Raw genomic sequence first — 17,931 nt, 5'->3', positions numbered from 1 at the left:
TTTCTGCCATTGCGAACTTCCCAAGGCCGAAAGACAAGAAGGGCGTGCGAAGATTTCTCGGACTGTGCGCATACTACCGGCGCTTCTTTGCAAACTTCGCCCGCATTGCAGAGCCACTCACACGGTTGACGAAAGATAGCACGCCTTTTAGCTGGAAAAACGACCAAGAAATGGCATTCTGCTAGCTGCAAAAACGCCTGCAAAGCAATCCCGTGCTCGCTCATTTCGACGAAAACGCCGAAACAGAAATGCACACCGACGCCAGCGATATAGGCTTGGGTGCCGTTCTCGTTCAAAAGCAAAGCGCTAGCGAAAAAGTAATCGCCTTTGCAAGCCGTGGTCTGTCGAAGGAGGTGAAAAATTACTCAGCCTCTGAAAAAGAGTGCCTCGCGATTATATGGGCCATTTCAAAATTTCGCCCATACGTATATGGTAGACCATTCAAGGTTGTCACTAACCACCACGGCAAGTGTTGGCTCGCCAATTTGTAGGACCCCTCTGGCCGTCTTGGGCGGTGGAGCTTGGGCCTGCAAGAGGTCGACGTTGCAACCGTCTACAAATCCGGCAGGAAACACTACGACGCCGACTGCCTGTCCCGCGGCCCCGTCGATCCGCCACCACTAGACTGCGATGAAGACATCGCGTTCTTCGGAGTCGTTACGGAGAGCGACCTAGCCACCCAGCAGAGTGCCGATCCCGACTTGCGCGTCATGATCGACTACCTCGAAGGACGAAATGTCGCCGTGCCTAGGTCGTTCAAGCGGAACTTGCCAGCATTCAGCCTCAAAAACTCAGTCCTCGTGACGAAGAATGTCAGCCCCGGAACGAGAACGCATTACCTACTTGTCATCCCTGCAGAGCTCTGTGACAAAATTTTGGATGCGTGCCATGATGACCCGGCTTCCGGACATCTAGGCACAGCTCACACTATTGCAAAAATCAAGGCGAAGTACTTATGGCCCTGCCTTATATCCGACGTCACCCACTATGTCCGGAGGTGCCGTTACTGTCACCGACAAAAAACGCGAACAACGAGACCCGCCGGGCTTCTGCAGCCGATCGCCGTCCCATCGAGTCCCTTTCAACAGATTGGAATGGACCTTCTCGGGCCGTTCCCTACGTCACGATCCGAGAACAAGTGGATTGTCGGAGCGACAGACTACATGACGCGCTACGCAGAGACCGCCGCTCTTCCGAGGGGCACTGCACAGGAAGTCGGAAAGTCCTTCATAAGCCAACGTGTGCTGCGACATGAAGCCCCGGAAGTCCTAATCACGGACCGCGGAACGGCCTTTACTGCGGAGCTGATGCAAGGAATATTACGCTACAGCAACACGGATCACAGAAGAACGACGGCGTACCACCCCCAAACGAACGGCCAAACAGAACGTATGAACAAGGCAATCGCAGATATGCTGTCAATATACGTTGATGTTGAACATAAGACTTGGGACGAAGTGCTCCCGTATGTCACATTTGCGTACAACACGGCTATCCAGGAGACAACGCAGCTGACGCTGTTCGAGCTTGTCTACGGAAGACGGCCAACTACGATGCTCGACGCCATGCTCCCGCACGTAGAAGACGACGACCTCAACACCGACGTCCAAGGATACCTCAGCGTGCGGAGTAGGCCCGCCAGCTGGCTCGGGTTCGTACTACGCGCCAGCAGCTCGTGGATGCCGGGCGCTACAACATCCGATGCCGAGACGCCGAGTACCACCCAGGGGACCGTGTTTGGGTTTGTACTCCCATCCGATGACGCGGACTCAGTGAGAAGCTTCTGCGACGATATTTCGAATACTACCAAATTCTACGACGTGTCGGCCAACTTACCTACGAGGTGATCCCCGATGGTGATTATGGAACATCACGACGACGCACGCGGCCCGAAGTCGTCCACGTGGTTCGCTTGAAACCTTAGTATGCAAGATGACGGACGTTTTTTTGTTGTTTGTTCGGACTGCCTTTTATTTTAGCATCGGGTCGATGCACTCTTAGAGGGGGGGTAATGCCGCGAGCCATGTATGGGCTTACTTATTTATTGTTTGTTTTTACTGCCTGGCCACGCCCGGCTGTGTTATCTGCATTCCAAGCAAAGCGCGTCTTCCCTTCTTTATTTTTATGCCGCACGGGCTATCACATTCAGATAACTATACTGTTTCGCCCTAACGTCGCTAGCCCAGAATAATCGTCTGTGATCTACAATGTTCTGGATGTGAATCGACGGTTCCAGAAACACTCGCGCTGAAAGATAAAAAGCCCGCAGAGCAGACGCCTCGGCATTCGATTCTGCGACGCTCGCCGACGCAAGTCACTTTGTTGACCGCTGCTTCGCCGCCTCTGTATTCTTTTGAGTGGTTAGGGGAGCACAACTTCGCTCCAATAAACTTGTTTCTCCTTCATAACAACTGCGTCGTCCTTGGCTTTGTGACAATATCAGAAATTTTGGAGTGCTCTTTGACAAAGCCTGATCTTTCTCACCCCATTTCGATCAACTTACTCGGCGGGCTCTTCGCTGTCTTGTTGCTTTATGCAAATTTTCACGGTACGTTCGGTCGCCTAATTCATTCCTAAAACTATTCAAAACAGTTTTTGTTCCTCTGTCTCTGTCGTGTGGAATGAAATCTGTCATACTAACGGCAAACGTATAGAGCGTGTTCAGACCAAATTTCTATCAATATACAGGCATCGTTTTTCCTCTGGGCTTCCCGAGACTGCCTTAGCAGTATACAAATTCCAGATTTCCATTACCTGTCTCTCTGAGTTGTTGGCAAAGCTGCCTAGATATTCATTTTCTTTATAGACTGCTTCATGGTTTTATCTAATGCAGGAACTACTTGCACTAGTCAGCCTTTCTGTTTGGCAAAAAACAAGGTTTACCATCCCTTTCCTTAATGCTACAGCACTCATCACTCATTTCCCCCTCCAAAGAATGCAATGTCTCTATAACTATCACTCTGGGAAACGTGATATATTTCAATGTCCCCTTCGGGTTTTTTTGATTGGGTTGTTAGCTGCGATACAATAATTACTCTTTTTCCGCACGGTTGTTTATATCGTTTTTATGTGTGCAATGCCTTCATAGTTCTTGTTTCTTGCTTGTAATTTCTGTATGTTCATGACTTTGTGGCTGTAATTGATTCATTGACTTGTCATATATTACGGTATGCTACTGGCCTTCCATCGCACGCGATTTATTGTGCTGCGAGGAGCCAGTCATGTGTCTGGTACTTTTCATTTTCTGTGGCTGCAATTTCATAAATCAGTTCCTGTATTATGTTTCATACACTCATGTTTATTTGAAGTTTCTTGTTTCGGAGTATATTCGTGAGTATGTTTTTATGTCTGCTTGCTTCACCCAACTGCTACGACAATTTTTCCACACCCTTTTGCCATTAATCCACCATTAGGGTTTCTTAATCATTTAATTTTGGTTGGAATGCCTTTTTATTATCCTTTGGGTTTATTCTTACTGCCTTTTTTTTTCTTCGCTCGTCGTTCTCGTTTACTGTTTATATTGTGAGCTTCTGTTGTTTATTAGTGCCCAATTTTGTCTTCCTTAGTGCGCCAGAACCAAGGCCTCGGCTTTCCTTGAGCACTCTAATAAACATTCATTGATTGATTGATGGATTGATTGAATGATTGATTGATCGACTATTATTAGTAGTAGTAATATTATTAGTAATAGTAATAATATTGTCATCGTTTTTGTCGCTTTACTCTCGAACGTTATTCTCTCCTTGTTGTGTGGTCTTTACAATAGGCAGAGCCACAAAGGCATCTTCTTTTCTTATTTTTACCTCTACCCAGGCTCCGCCTGTGCCTGATTTCGGTAATTTCTCTACTTCAAGTTGTGTGCGTCTTGTCGTTAGTTTGTTTCTTGGAATATGTTTCTTGTCTATTGTATTTATGCAACGATCTGCCCACCAGCACTCAGCCCTCTGGATGTTCCTTGGCATGTAAATAAACATGATTGATTATTTGATCATTATTATCATATTACTTATATATTATTATAATATTAGTATTATACATGAACTTGAAAAACGTACTTTTGTGTGCCTCCGAAATATCGCTTGTACACCCCGACAAGTTTCACCCCCCTCTTATTGTCTCTGTCTCTATCGCTGCAGAGCATTGCATTGGTGGTGTTGACAATTGTGCCGTCCCGAGATATGCTTTCAAGCGTGAAGATTATTCTGGGCTCTGACATTTTTATTCATCTGCTGAATCGTTTAGTGTTTTTGATGTCAACACTGTTGACGAACAGGTTCGACGTTTTACCGAAATTGTCAGGAGTGGCATAGAAAAGTACATCCGTTGTTATAGGCCTGTTCATTCCAAATTTCCCAACTGGTTCTCTAAAGAACTTCGAAGTTAGCTTAAACTTAAGGACAGCACCCACAAAAAGGCCAAGCTTTCTGGGCTTGACAAGGGAAAAGCGGAGTTTAGTCGGTATCGCTCACTTTGTAAAAGCGTCTACCGGTGTGACCACCAGCTCTATATAGAGTCGTTAGAGGCTTCTGCGTATCAGCAACCGGCTGACTTCTGGAGGTATGTACGTAGCCGTTCTAAGGCGTGTAAAGAACACCATAGCCTGCTTAATTCCGATGGTGAACAAGTTGAGGATGTTGCCATGAGCTTTGCGCAGTACTTGCGTTCTGTCTTTCAACTGCCAGATGGTCACGACGAACGCCTATCGTTTAATAGTACATTTAATTTTATTACTCTTATGTTCAATGAAAAACTTGCAAATGATAGCCTTAAACGGATGAAACCGTCATTTTCCTGTGGTGCAGATGGAATTCCAGCAGCCCTCATGAAGGCTTACGACAACATTTTTGTGCCTGTCTTAGCTTCCATTTATAATGACTGTTTACTTTTCGGCAAATTTCCTCGTGCATGGAAGATCGCTCAAATTTTTCCAATATTTGGGTCTGGTTATAAGTCAGTCTTTACTAACTATCGCCCAATCTCACTTTTTTGTGTCGCCTCAAAACACTTTCAGTCAGCTCTGCACAACGTTCTTGCTGCCTGCGTCAAGAGCGTTCTGATACCAAATCAGCACAGCTTTTTATGGGGTCGATCGACGGTTACAAATTTTGCAAGCTTTATGACACAGGCTTCGGCTACAGTTTGTGAAAATGGCCAGTTGGACGTTATTTATTTTGATCTCAGTAAGGCGTTTGATGTGGTGAACAATCAATTAATATTTAACAAGCTTACTATGTCCGGTGTGGGCGCAAGCCTTGTGGCCTTGTCTCGTTGATCTCCTTGACCGGTCCTTTTACGTAGATGTAAACTTCAAAAGGTTTAGTGTTTACACTGCAACAAGTGGTGTACCTCAGCGTTCTGTGCTTGGTCCTATATTGTTTTCTATCTCTATCAATGATGTGTCAACAGTGTTAACAAAATCTTCATTTCTTCCCTATGCTGATGATGTCAAACTATTTAGGCACATTAGCGGCGTTCAGGACTGCTGTGCTTTGCAGAGAGATGTGGCGGAATTCTTGGTATGGTGCAGCAAAAACTGTCTAATTTTAAACTCCGCTAAAACAAAGGTTGTCACGTACAGCAGGAAAACCCATCGTCTACTGTTTTCCCACAGTATAGAGGGAGCTCCTTTGCAAAGGGTTGAGGAGATTAGGAACCTCGGGGTTCTTTTCGACAGTACCCTCTCTTCTACTTCTCATTTAAGGCTCATCACCCGGCGAGCGCTCCGAAGTCTTGGAACTTTTTGTCGGATTACACACAAATTCTCTTCTCCATATCCATTTCTAATGATATTCGATGCAGTATGTATCCCTCAGTAAGAATATGCTTCTGTTGCCTGGAACGGCATCTCCAAATCTAGTAGTGAAATATTATAACATGTGCAGAAGACGTTTTTATCCATATTTAAGCATAGTCATCACAATTACAGTTTACATCCTGATTCTGACTTACCCATTGTTCCTTCCCTGCCTTCGTTGAACTGCAGACGTATGCGTACAGACCTTACATTTTTTCAGAAAATTGTTCATGGGGACCTTTCTTGCGCAGACCTGCTTAACTGTTTAGAGTTTAGTGTTCCACCAAGGCCCACGAGGTAGAATCGCCCTTTCTAGACCGCTGCGGGCAACACCATTCATTCTCCTGTGCGGAGAATACAGAATTGTTACAGCCGCTTCTCTGAACGCCTTGACATCTTTTAAAGTTCCTTTTCAATTTACCGTACTGTGCTGTTGAATACAGTATGCTAAACATCTATGATATCTCTGTCGTTTTTTTCTTCATTGCTGGAATTTGGTTTCTCTGCGGTTCTGTTCAATCAATACATAGTTGCCTATTTTTGAAACTGTTTACTTATCATGCTTGTCTTATCATTTGCTCTACACCCTTGTCATTGTTTTTGTCATTTTACTGTCAAACTTCGTTCTGTGTCTGTTGTGTGGTCTTTACAATAGGCTGAGACACAAAGGCATCTTCATTTTTTTACCTGTACCCAGGTTCCTCCTGCGCTTTATTTCTGTCATTTTCCCTACTCACATTTGTGTGTCTTGTCGCTTGTTTGTTTCTTGCAATACGTTTCTTGTATTTGGGTTTCATGTAACTATCCGTGCGCCAGCACTCAGGCCTCTGGCTGTTCCTGGGTACGTAAATTACATGATTGAATGGTATTTATTATTAATATTATTATTATTATAAATAGTGTGAGCATCCTTGGGCAATCTACCGGCACCAGTTGGCACAGACGGTCTTGGTGGGGGATCATCGGACTGCCATCAGTGCTTCCTCTTCATCTGTACGTTATCATCATCATTAGCGAACGTGCTCTAGCACTTCGTCCCCATCTCTGTGAATACTCATCATCATGGTGTGTGTAATCGGGCGTTCCCTGCTCCAGCCTCCGAATAAACGGTCGCCCCGAACATCGGCCTATCCGGTGAACGTTGTCCTCTCAATATTATTATTATTATTATTATTATTATTATATTGTGGACTGCTGGGCAAGATGGCGCCTAGCAAGGATTGCTGTGTTCTATGCTCTTGTGTTTTTTACAATGAGAAAAGTTTTTCAGCTGCCTTTCCAGTAGAAATTGCGCGCACGGGAACTGTGTTGTATGGCCTGTCGAGGAGATTCAGCTCCTGAGATCTGGTGCTAGTCCGTTCAAGTGCAATATCTGTGAAACGGCTGAGGTGGTGGCGAGGCCTATCGGAGCCAGGGGCGACATCGGCCCGTCCCCAGGCAGGGTTCTTCCCCCTGCTCCCTTCGTCGAGACTCGCCGGCCGTCGTCCAGGAGCCCCGGTGCCGCCGTCCAAACCTGTTTACGTTGCCGCCGAAGCTGCTGGTCTTCGCGCACTCCACATCGACGCGGTGGACGGCACTTCTTTCCTCAGTGACAAGTGGCCAGGCTGCGGGAGGGAAACGACCTCATGGCGCGAAAAAACGGGCAGGCTTTCAACCGTCTCCGTCACGAAAGGGAGGGAGACCGCGCTTATCATCTGAATGAGGTTGGTTTCCTGCTAGCAGAGGTGTGTTCCTTGCCTGCCCAATTACTTCACCACCCGCCCGCCTTGCAGGAAGGAGTGCGTCACAGCTCGCGGCAGCCTTTTTTCGCCCAAGCTGTAAACAAAGAGGGGTTGCCGTCGGCTGCGTTGGCTCTGCTGCAGTCGGTGTCTTCGGCTCCTCCTGCATCGTCTCCTAGTCTGTCCCCACTTTCCACGGTGCATTCTGTGCCGGTGCTTGAGTGTCACCCTCCTACAATTGATAAGAATCGCCGAAGCCGGGAGTGTGTAGGTGTATCGGACACATGTGAACTCGTCGTTGTCCCGCAGCCAAAGCGCCCCCACGCTACGTTCGTTTCGAAGCTTTCTCCGTCCACTATCTCTGCTAGTCTTAAACTCCTCTGTCATCCCTAGGTGTCTCGCCATTGAGCTGTCGATGACTGAAGAGTACGTTTGACAAGTACGCATCCTTTGATATTTCCCTGAGTTAAGAGTTTTGAGCGCTTGAATGACCCCGCTGTTTGGCCCAAAGACTGCCTCTTTAAGGAGTTTTGCATAGTCAAACTCCTTAAACTTGACATAGTGAAATTCTTCCGTATTTCATTTTTTGTTTATCTTTAAAATTACGGCACGTGCATCCAAACAAGCGTCGACAGCAATCTCCGGGAAAGGCTGACCGGCGTACTCACGCCTCGCATATAAAACTATCATGCGTAAACACGACGTCATGGTGAAATACGTGACAAAAACACTTGCTGGTTCAACTTTGTTGCCGAGTAGTCAAAACTTGATGATGATGGGGATACCGCTGCCTTCGCTCAATTTAGTGTTCCTGCCGGGGCCCGACGCACTCCGTTCTTTTTCACACACGAAACCGTGATCCACTGCCGTGTGTTTATTACGCGGAAGGCCACCATGAAGATGTCATCCAGGAACACTATAGCATTTAGCTAGATATGCAAGGCACAAATTGTCCCCACAGCAGTCGCTGTTTAAAGCACACTGCAAAGAAAAACGAACAATTATTTAAAATAAACATATAAACAGTATTATAGAAGTGCAACACCCATAGCTGAATATATGTTGATAGTGTCCGTAAAAACATACAAAACGGGATTCTTAATAGATAGCATAGTTTATATCAATCGCCATAATGCAAGAAATGGTTGTAGTTGCATCTTACAAGTGGTGCCCAAGAACAATAAGTGCATTCTGTGATTGTGGTTTTTTCCTCCACGACTGTTTTAAACATTGTTCATTTCTATGGCGCATGCTTCAGCTGCTACGATCAAAAAGCAGTTTTCTAGAAATTTCCTTACAAGCACTTTAACGTATCTCTGAATGTCGGGGTTATGTATGAATGTAAACACGCAAATCGGCACACGAGGTCTCCTAACTGGCCAAGGCATCGACAATAAGTTTTCCCTGAGTACCTCGTGAACACAGTCATCTTTATAAAATCGCTCGTCATAATTTTGATACATTGGTTCTCCCACTCAAGTAAAAAGTTACTGCGAGAAACACACTCTGGAAAAAATTGCTACTGTAAGAATGAGGGCTGAGAATTCACATTGTTTCTACGGCTTCGAAAAGTATATTGCTATATATTACATCTTCCTCTTCCCGCGCAGTCACTATTTTGCGTTGTTTATTCTTTACCGCATGCATTATGCTGTTGGTAAGTCTAATGCAGTCACGGCTAACGGAATTAAGAGAGTCAATTTATGCACAGGCGTCTCAAACAACAATTTTAGAGCACGTACTTTCGCAAGTTCTTGCTACACCACTAAACCTAACGTATTCGGTATTGGGGAGGGGCTGGCTGCCTAACTTGACCTCCTCGCAATGAACGGCGCGGGCTGTTCCTTTACCGTCTCTCCTTCTCGCTATGAAGAAGCGCAATTGCTGAAAGAGTGATAGGTGTTCGGCCGCTCCGCCCTAACCCACTTCTCATAAACAGCTCCAAGCATCAATTTCTTTGCGAATAGTCACGGTTGGTGGCAGAGCTGTAGCAGAAAAACTACGGAAATGTTTTTCTGTTTGCATCAATACAAACACAGCAATGATGAGGGACGCGGGGCTTTTCAAAATTGTATTCAACATCAAAGGAAGCAATCCAGATGGAAGCGGACGCACATCACACTACGTTACTATACAAATAAAGTAATTGTTCTCGGGGTGGTTAATTGCACACCGATTTGACCTCTATAGTGTTTCACTGGTACAGGAAGTTCATAGCGTTCGGCAGCGTTTAACCAAAGTAGTCGTACACGGAGATTTGCATTTTCTGTTTATTGTCACGTCCTCAGCCGTCTTTCCAAATCCAAACAGCTTCGAGCGTGCCGGAACAATGTTTTGTCGTTAACGGCACGTGGTAAACGATGACCTACTCAAAGCGAGCAAGATGTGCACTATGTAGAATTTATTTACACTGCGTACTTGTAACTCGAAAGGCCTATGACCGCATACAAGAGGTCCGGTGAGGCCCGCGTTGAGCGGGGCTTGCAATGCTCTCTTTTCCTGTTCCAATCCTTGCTTTCCCCCCAAAATATCAAACTCCTCGCTTTTACCACCATACCCCGCTCATTAAAAGGGACGTCCGCATTTGACCGTGAGGATACCTCGTTCATTAACCCACTCTAGGCCAATGATTGTCCACAGTGACAAACTAAGCTAGGTGGGTCCAAAACAGCTAAGTCACCCACCCATCTCACTCTCATACAGAATCTCGTGGTATCCCACAAAACACAAAAATAACACACTTGAAACTCACGCAACTAAATGCAAACCTATCACCGGCTATCGGTTGTTGGGACGCTTGTCCTGAAGTATTGTCCCTACCGTGCTTGCCTATAACTGAGCCCCACAACCCCAAAATACCTGCCCTTTGTAGACGGGTAGAGCGGCTAAGAAAGCCTGGTCACCTACACATGGACGCATCCCTGCCGCCAAGTCGCCAGGGTCAGACGTGTGACAAACGGAACTTCACCCAGTAGCTTTAAGCAGAGCATCTGCAGTACACAGAACGTCTGGTGTCCTCTTCCTATGTTTGAGCCGTTGAGTGACCTTCAGCGGCCGTCCGCTTCGGGCTTTATCATGGCAGTAAATTGCGGCCTTCGCCGTTCTTTCAAATGAACGAAGGAAATCCTCTTCAAATGCTTGCATCGCTTTTAACTACTTTGGAGTGACCGACGCGTTTGTATACGTCCTCCCTCGGCCCGCTCGTTGAGTTAACAAAATAGCGCGGCGAACAAAAAGAAGCCCACGGTTTCTAAGCGCGTCCCTCACGCCCAAGTCATCTCGGCTGGCTCGAAAACAAACACAATAGAGTAAAAGACACTACACTCAATAGCGATACCCATTGGCCGGGCCGGTTTTGAATAAGTAGGTGAATTACCCGAACTTTACAGGGCCATTGTTAAACGCTGAACTATTGTCGGTCACAAAATAGGACAGCCTCAAATTTGTGGCTTCTGACCCGCAATAAAACCCGTGTGGAGTATTGACGGTTTCTGGGAAGTAAGTTTGCAAGTCTGCCATAATTCCACCTGTCGTTTCACGTCAATTCGCTTCATCACGTGAGATGCTTTTGATGTAAAACACAGTTTTGACCACTATTGGTGCATAAAAGTAATAGATTAGAGCACATATGAGACAGCGACAAGAAAGGCGAGGGCGAAATACTTTTGTCTGATATACTCTTTTTTCTTGATATGGTTGTTCTCAATGGCCAATGTTTTGATAAAAATGGTAATTTTACAATTTTAAGCCACGGCTAAGTTGCGCACACCTCAGAACTTAAATGCCATATTTTCCCTGTAATGACACAACGCGGCGAATGTTTCAGCAATACAAATGAAGGGTGGTGTTGTAATATCAACAAAAAATGTCCGCGGTTGTGGAGCGGAGTTTACACTACGAGTGCCTTTCGAGAAGACCTCCCTCTCGATGACTAACGCTTCCAGCCGACGGATTCAAACAAGATGCTACACATCTGGATCAATGGCGCCTCGCTATCGGCGTGATCAAACTTCGGTGGCAGCCGACGCAACTTGCTTCAAATTGCCAGAAGGACGCGGAAGCCGCTGCAGTGACCTCCTCTTCCCCTCTCGCGGACTCAGGGTGCGCCGCTATTACCGCCCTCTCACGAACTCAATAAAGAGGATTAGGTGTGTCTGTGCCGTTAGTGTCGTGTGCACAGTCTATAGGGAACCCTTGTTTGACCGTTAGCGCTTTGGGTATAAATAAGACCCCCCAGGCGCGGCAGTTTATTCCTGTTTGAGCAGTTAATCAATGCTGTCACTCTGATCGAGTCCCTTACTCTAACCTCGCCCTTCGGGGCATTGTTGTAATGTGGTTTCGGCCATTTATCGCCATGAAGTAAACGAGTTTGCCTTCGGCTTCTGGTCTTTTCAAGGTATGCATGATTGGCTGGCCGCTCGCTTCACCACGCTACCACACGAATGTCGGAGGCGACAAAGCTCCTTTCGGGTACGCCTTCCCGGATGCTGCAGCCGGTTGTCAGTGGTGGGAGGACAACTTTGCAACAAAACTCATCAAACTATATAAAACAGTTTTCTTTTCAACTTTCTGCAAATTACTGGATAATGTTTCAACTGATAAAAGTGGTGAAACATAAACATTTTTAGTGCATGTTATATATGTTCTCATTTTCAAGCGGCGATTGGTTTATTTATAAGTGAATTTTTTTTATAGTACACATGTCCGACATTGCTACTTTGGTTTGGCTTAGCTTTCCTTTTATTACGCACTTCTGTTGCCCGCCCAATGAATCGATTCCGCGGTTTTCTTTTCATGACTGTTGGATATTGTTGCACCCCAAGCAAGAATGTAGGAAATGAAGACCAGATGTTTCCAGGCATCCCTTCTTCGGGGATGCACGTCCCCTCACTCTAGTGCCATCTTGCATTGTTTCAGTGCGGTACACGTCTCACAGGGATCTTCCCTGCGGAACGCAGCCCGTGTGAATACACGGACGGGGGCGTCTCTGCCGTGCGATACAGGCACCAGGGGGCAACTCATGGTGGGGCCTGTTACCCCCGTTTCTTTCCCATTCTAGGAGGACCGTGCAGGCGAGGTCGAGTTTGTTGCATGCCACGTGGAATTGTTCGGCGACGGCGCTGAGTTTTTTTCTTCCGTCTTCGGACTCCGTTTTCCTCTCAGGGCGCTTTCCCTTCGTCGCGTGGTCTTTGGAAAGCGGATTGCCTGGACCGTTGTCTTCGAATGTTAACATACAATTTACAAAACTCTCTTCTGTATAGGTTGTATAGCGCCTCGCTGGATCCTCGCGTTCAGTGCACCGTCTGCGGGGCGTTAAGTGCACCAGCTGCGGCCGTCCGCGGCTACGGCGTTCGATGCTTTCTGTAGTGACTCACCCTCTTTTGCTTTGTGTGTGAACTACGGAACGGCGAAGTATTGAGAATGGGTTCTATCTAGGGGGCATAGTCCGAAGAGGAAATAGATACCGCCCTGTGAGTAAAGACGACCCAGCTGTGGTCACGAAATTTCGCCATAACGCTATGGGAGGAGGTGGCTAAGTTGCCGAAACCACGAAAAGATAATAAAAGGTAGATGGGGCTGTCGTGTTTGCATTCAGACATTAAGTGAATATCGGAGTTGAAGGAAATGAGATACTTTTTTTAATCTAAACAGCGGGGGTACTCACTACGCAAATGCCTTGCATGTCTGTATCTCTTTACAATTTTTGCATCTCTGAATGTCTGTATTGTCTGTATTCTTGTTTCTCTACTGTTGCTCTGCCCTTTCCTTATGTTATATCCCACAAGTTTCCCCTGATGCAAACTGCAATGATAATGATGATGAATAACTAACCGGAAGTGCAAGTAAGGTGCGAACTTGGGGTACCTACGTATCGTACAGTTTGGTTTTTTTTTACGATTTCTTGGAAACTGTGACGCCCATTGGTGTTTTTTTTGCTGAAATCGTATCAATGCGCACCTGCTAAATGTCGCCCAATTCTGAAAGTATTAAAAATTCAAAAATATTCCAGGACCCCCTTCAAAACAAGAACATGCTAAATTGGTGTAGAATATCATAACGCTGTAAGGATGGAGAAACAGCAGAGTTGGCGGCAATTCTTCCTCTGCGGTAGACCCCGCGTTAGCACTTCACGTGAATAGCCGAACTGGCCGCTGAACGTTTTTCATCACTGACTGGGCCGGACCGTTTTGTCCGCACGCTTTCACATCTGTCCCAAGGCAGCAGGCTTTGTAACTGGCGGGAACCAGCTTCACGAACTCGGCATCGGTAGCGCGAACTTTGTGTCGGTGCTGCCCTCTTGAGGCGCTAACGCACATGAAGTGTGGAGGAGAACAGCACGCAAGAGATCACGCTACAAACACTGGGCAGAGTGTTCTCGAAGGTCTAGCTGGATGACGCTGGGCACTCCTTGAGAGGTGCATGCTCGTGCGCACCTAATAATTTTCATGGTAATTTTTCGCGAGCCCGTCACCAGGGGCTAGCCCAGCCGCGGGCCTCAAAGACGCCAGGTGCTTCTCACAAAGTGTGAGCTCACCTGTGCTTGGTGTTTGTTCTTTCTGATTTGTTTCTGGTAACGCCGGATGGCAAAACTATGAGCCTAATCAGCTTTGCTGTTAAACGCTTTTCATTCCTTTCCGTACATTGGTAGTTCTGCCGACCACTACACATAGGTATCCTCATTTGTAACTATACGAAGTAGTTGCTACGCACTTTTTCTCTTAGAAGAAAAATACTCACAAATTCTCCCGGCTGTCCACAAGACTGAGCACTTGCCACGTGGGTAACACCTTGCATCAGCATAATGAATGAAGCAGCAAGAATCAACGTGAATATCTGCAAATGTCAGTTACACCCAAATTTATTCAAAATGCAACACGAAGGTCAGGTTATCTGGATCAACAGTTTTTCAAAGTGCACAGGTTTCGCATATAATCTGAAATAAAAATATTGCAGTGGAATTAAAAAAACTCCATCATTAAAAACACCTATTGGGGCTTTGTTCGCCAACAAAATAGATTACTTCAATTTATTAATTTCTGAACCGAACTTAGGCATCCAGGCAAAGTATATACATGCAAATCTGCCAAAAAAATATAATCAAGCCGTCTCATTATTAACAACACGACACAAGAAACCTGCTTCAGCAGCGTAAAAACTACTCAAAATTTTCCCTAAAAATAATTGCTCATTTTATGTAATGCCGAACCGCACAATTTTAATATTAAAGGGTTTATTTTTGCCACGATGTAATATTTTTGCTGCAACTGTCAGGATACATTTTGAATATTCCCAACGTGCACGGATTCATGATTTTTGACGAGCTAAGTATTACTTGTTTGTCACCTAGGTATTCGCAACTAATTCAGCTATTCCGCCAAGCGTTCTCTCCACTGTTCCGCGGGCTCCTAATCTCAGCGAGTCGTCAGTCGTGCTTATTTAGGACAAAATTTGAAGTTTCGCGAACATTAGGTAGATAAATAGTCTAGGAATTACATGGCTGTGTCTCTCGTTCTCTCTTCTGAGCCACCCAGTTAGCCCTCCCAACCATGCAATATAACAGTTGCGCGCGAGTTTCAAACACAATCTACAACAACATAATCGGCGGCGGCGAAGCGCTTAGAGCTAACGACACAGTAGCGCGGTCCCCCTTGCGTGTTCTGGTAGCACGATCCTTCTAGAGACGCCAGAGACGGGCGCCGTGACCGAGAAGGCTGCAGTTCGTACTGCGCAAAAATCTCAATTTAGGGTCTACAGTAATCGTTAGTGTTTTTTACCGATAAGCATATACGGATGCGTATTGAAAGGATTGGGAAATATATTCACCTTTCATAGACTACATTTCCTACAACAGTTTCAAAGTGAAGAAGCTTATGCCTACGACAATCCCTTACGTTGGAGTTAGCTCAAACACCCTCCGAATAGAGTGCACTAGTACCAAAGAAACCTAGTGTTAAGGTGGCGATGAAACAAAGGTGAAGATATGCTGGACCTGTCGTTGTGAAATGTTCCATGGTCGCGTGCTTTCGGCGTAGTTCGTGAGCGACAAAGAGAGAGAGATCACCCCCTTATCGGATGGTGCGTCGGTAACGAAATGGCGGCTAACGCATGGGCTCCAAAATGACCACCGCCGACTGTTCGCCGCAGCGGGAGTTAGAAAACGAGGCCGAGCTTGTGCCTTTGAAAGGAATTACATTCATCAGATGGAACCGGAGGAATTAAAAGACGAGTGTTCCACCTCACGCAGTATACGCCATCCAGGCGGGAGTGGCTCAATGTGATGAAATTATTATACTCATTTTAATGTAAACATACTTGTGCTCTCAGACCGCCGTTTCACTTATACAGCCCTACTGTATTGCCCTATTAACAAAATGAAATTGTGTGCATTTTTTTCAGCTGCAACGGGGTTTTTCAACAAGAGTAAAGGCTTTTACTTCGGCCACTCTTCAGAAAGCAAATGTAATCAAATGGAATAATGAACCCGGAAATAACCATGCCTTTCATCGTTTTGGTAGCCAATTTTTTAATTCGTGTAGTCCGCAACTGAGAAAGCTCAGGATAATTGTTAGGGATGTTTGCCCGAATACTTTCTTGCATCATAAAACATATTTTGTGGCTAAGAATATAGTGGCTGCTGATATTTTTGAAAGCGTGCCGGTAAATGCCGGCACACCCCTTTTTTTACCTAGGTACTTACCATAAGGGGCTGTGCCATCTTGACTCCTATGAGTGAAATAAAAAAAAACAAGCTGATAATTACAGCCGTTTTCAGCATATAAAACGAGGTAATGAAATTCTCCCCAGTACTTTTTGTTCGTGTCTGTAAAAAATGTTTCTTTGCACTGACCTATTTGGTGCCGTATATTTTATTTTCCGAGTCAGTCACTTCAAGCGGGGTATTTTTTCGAAACGTATACCAAGAAAGCAAAGCTAAAATATTCAGAGCCCCCAACTCCTGAAAATTCCAGAGTACGCTATAGTAACATATAAACATTTGCGGAAACGTGTTACCCAAACAGGGTTGGACTATACAAACGGAAGGTTAAAATGATTTTTTTTGGTCAGCAAAAAGCGAGACAAATCTCAGATGCCAGAATCAGAGAACCTTGAAACAACCACTGAGAGGGACAGACTACATAAATGTTCAGTGTTTTTGTGAAGAAAGTTGCAAAGAATATCTCAGGAACTCACCTGGATGTTCGCTCAAAGCTATACCTAAGACCGTATTTATCCCCCGCAGTTCTACCGCAAATGAAGCCGTTCGAGAGAGGTCCCAGCAAGATGAGGCTGATGGAAGTCACGAGGTTCAAGCCAAAGGCAATTTGAAATCAGGCAGCGCGTTTGGGTCTTCAGTGGGTTTTTTCCGCACATATGTTGGAAGCTTGCGACTTTCCTGTTTACTCACCAACTGTCATTGTTGCGAGAGTGCCAGCATCAGCCAGCTGCGGGCGGGAAAAAAATATGTGGAACTTTTATATGAAACCTGCCACGGCAGAGAATACATGATCAGGAAAACCGCAAAGCAACTGAAAATGAAGGGAAGTACTTGAAATAAAACCAGAGAAAAAGCAGAAAAAATGATTGCTTAAAATAAGCGAAAGCTGTGTGTAAAGACAATATCGAGGTAAAGAAAAAAGACCATTTTTGTGGGTGGTTTGCTTTAAGGAGCGCAACCATCATATGAAGAGTGCTGGGCACCGAGATCCCTTAAGCCTATGCACCCTGCTGAACAAGCTGCAGCATTTTGTAATTAGTAGTCATAATGGGGTGCAACTCCACATACTGACATATGCGCAAGATGTGATCACTAGGTTTTTTCATTCCTACGATACTTGTAAGACGATCCCGGAAGTTGTAAAAGCGGTACCAAACCCAATTATCTGTAAAATGTTATGGGTGGCTTTTTGTTCCGCAGCAAGTTTATCCTTCAGCTGTATGTTTTTTGCGGCGGTAATTTAGCAAAACCGAAAGCCGTATGAAACGGAGCTCGTAGCTTGCGGAACAAGAATAACTTTTTCTAGATGCCACTTCTTTTACACAACTGTGCTAAGGCTTCGGTTGCATGGTGAAAAAATGAACTGCAAGAGCGTTTTACTGCGGTTACTAGTAATAAATTTATTATATGTAGCAATCATAACAATAATGATTTCAGACGCCACGTTCTTGCTCGGTACTCGCTGCACACGCGAAAGTGTTTCGACCACGCATTATTACACCGAATCATGCACGTTAATTCTTTTCGTATTGTCTACATTATTGGATGAACAATTGTAACTATTAGGGCAGCCTGCGGTGTCACCAGAAACATAAAAATTGAACTTCATATTTCTTCTAACAGTATTGCTAATTATTAACACCAAAAAGTTGTATTGATTGATTGATTGATTGATTGTAGGGGTTTAACGCGCCGACGCAACG

The 17,931-nt window shown here is 45.4% G+C and overlaps 1 long non-coding RNA gene across 1 annotated transcript; it reads right to left on the bottom strand.

The window, feature by feature from the left end:
* Positions 1 to 8,218: 8,218 nt before the first annotated feature.
* Positions 8,219 to 17,029, bottom strand: LOC144142105 (uncharacterized). Its single transcript, XR_013316837.1, has 4 exons — positions 16,705 to 17,029; positions 16,211 to 16,236; positions 14,251 to 14,346; positions 8,219 to 8,493 (listed from the first exon to the last, which is right to left on the bottom strand). It is a non-coding gene; the product is annotated as an uncharacterized LOC144142105 (long non-coding RNA).
* Positions 17,030 to 17,931: the final 902 nt, after the last annotated feature.

The sequence above is a fragment of the Haemaphysalis longicornis genome, unplaced genomic scaffold (genome assembly GCF_048455015.1).
Source record: "Haemaphysalis longicornis isolate Haplotype H1 unplaced genomic scaffold, Haemaphysalis longicornis Haplotype H1 scaffold_6, whole genome shotgun sequence".
NCBI lineage: Eukaryota > Metazoa > Arthropoda > Arachnida > Ixodida > Ixodidae > Haemaphysalis > Haemaphysalis longicornis.
The sequence above is the reverse complement of the archived record's forward strand: the minus strand, read 5'-3'. Positions and strand labels throughout refer to the sequence as shown.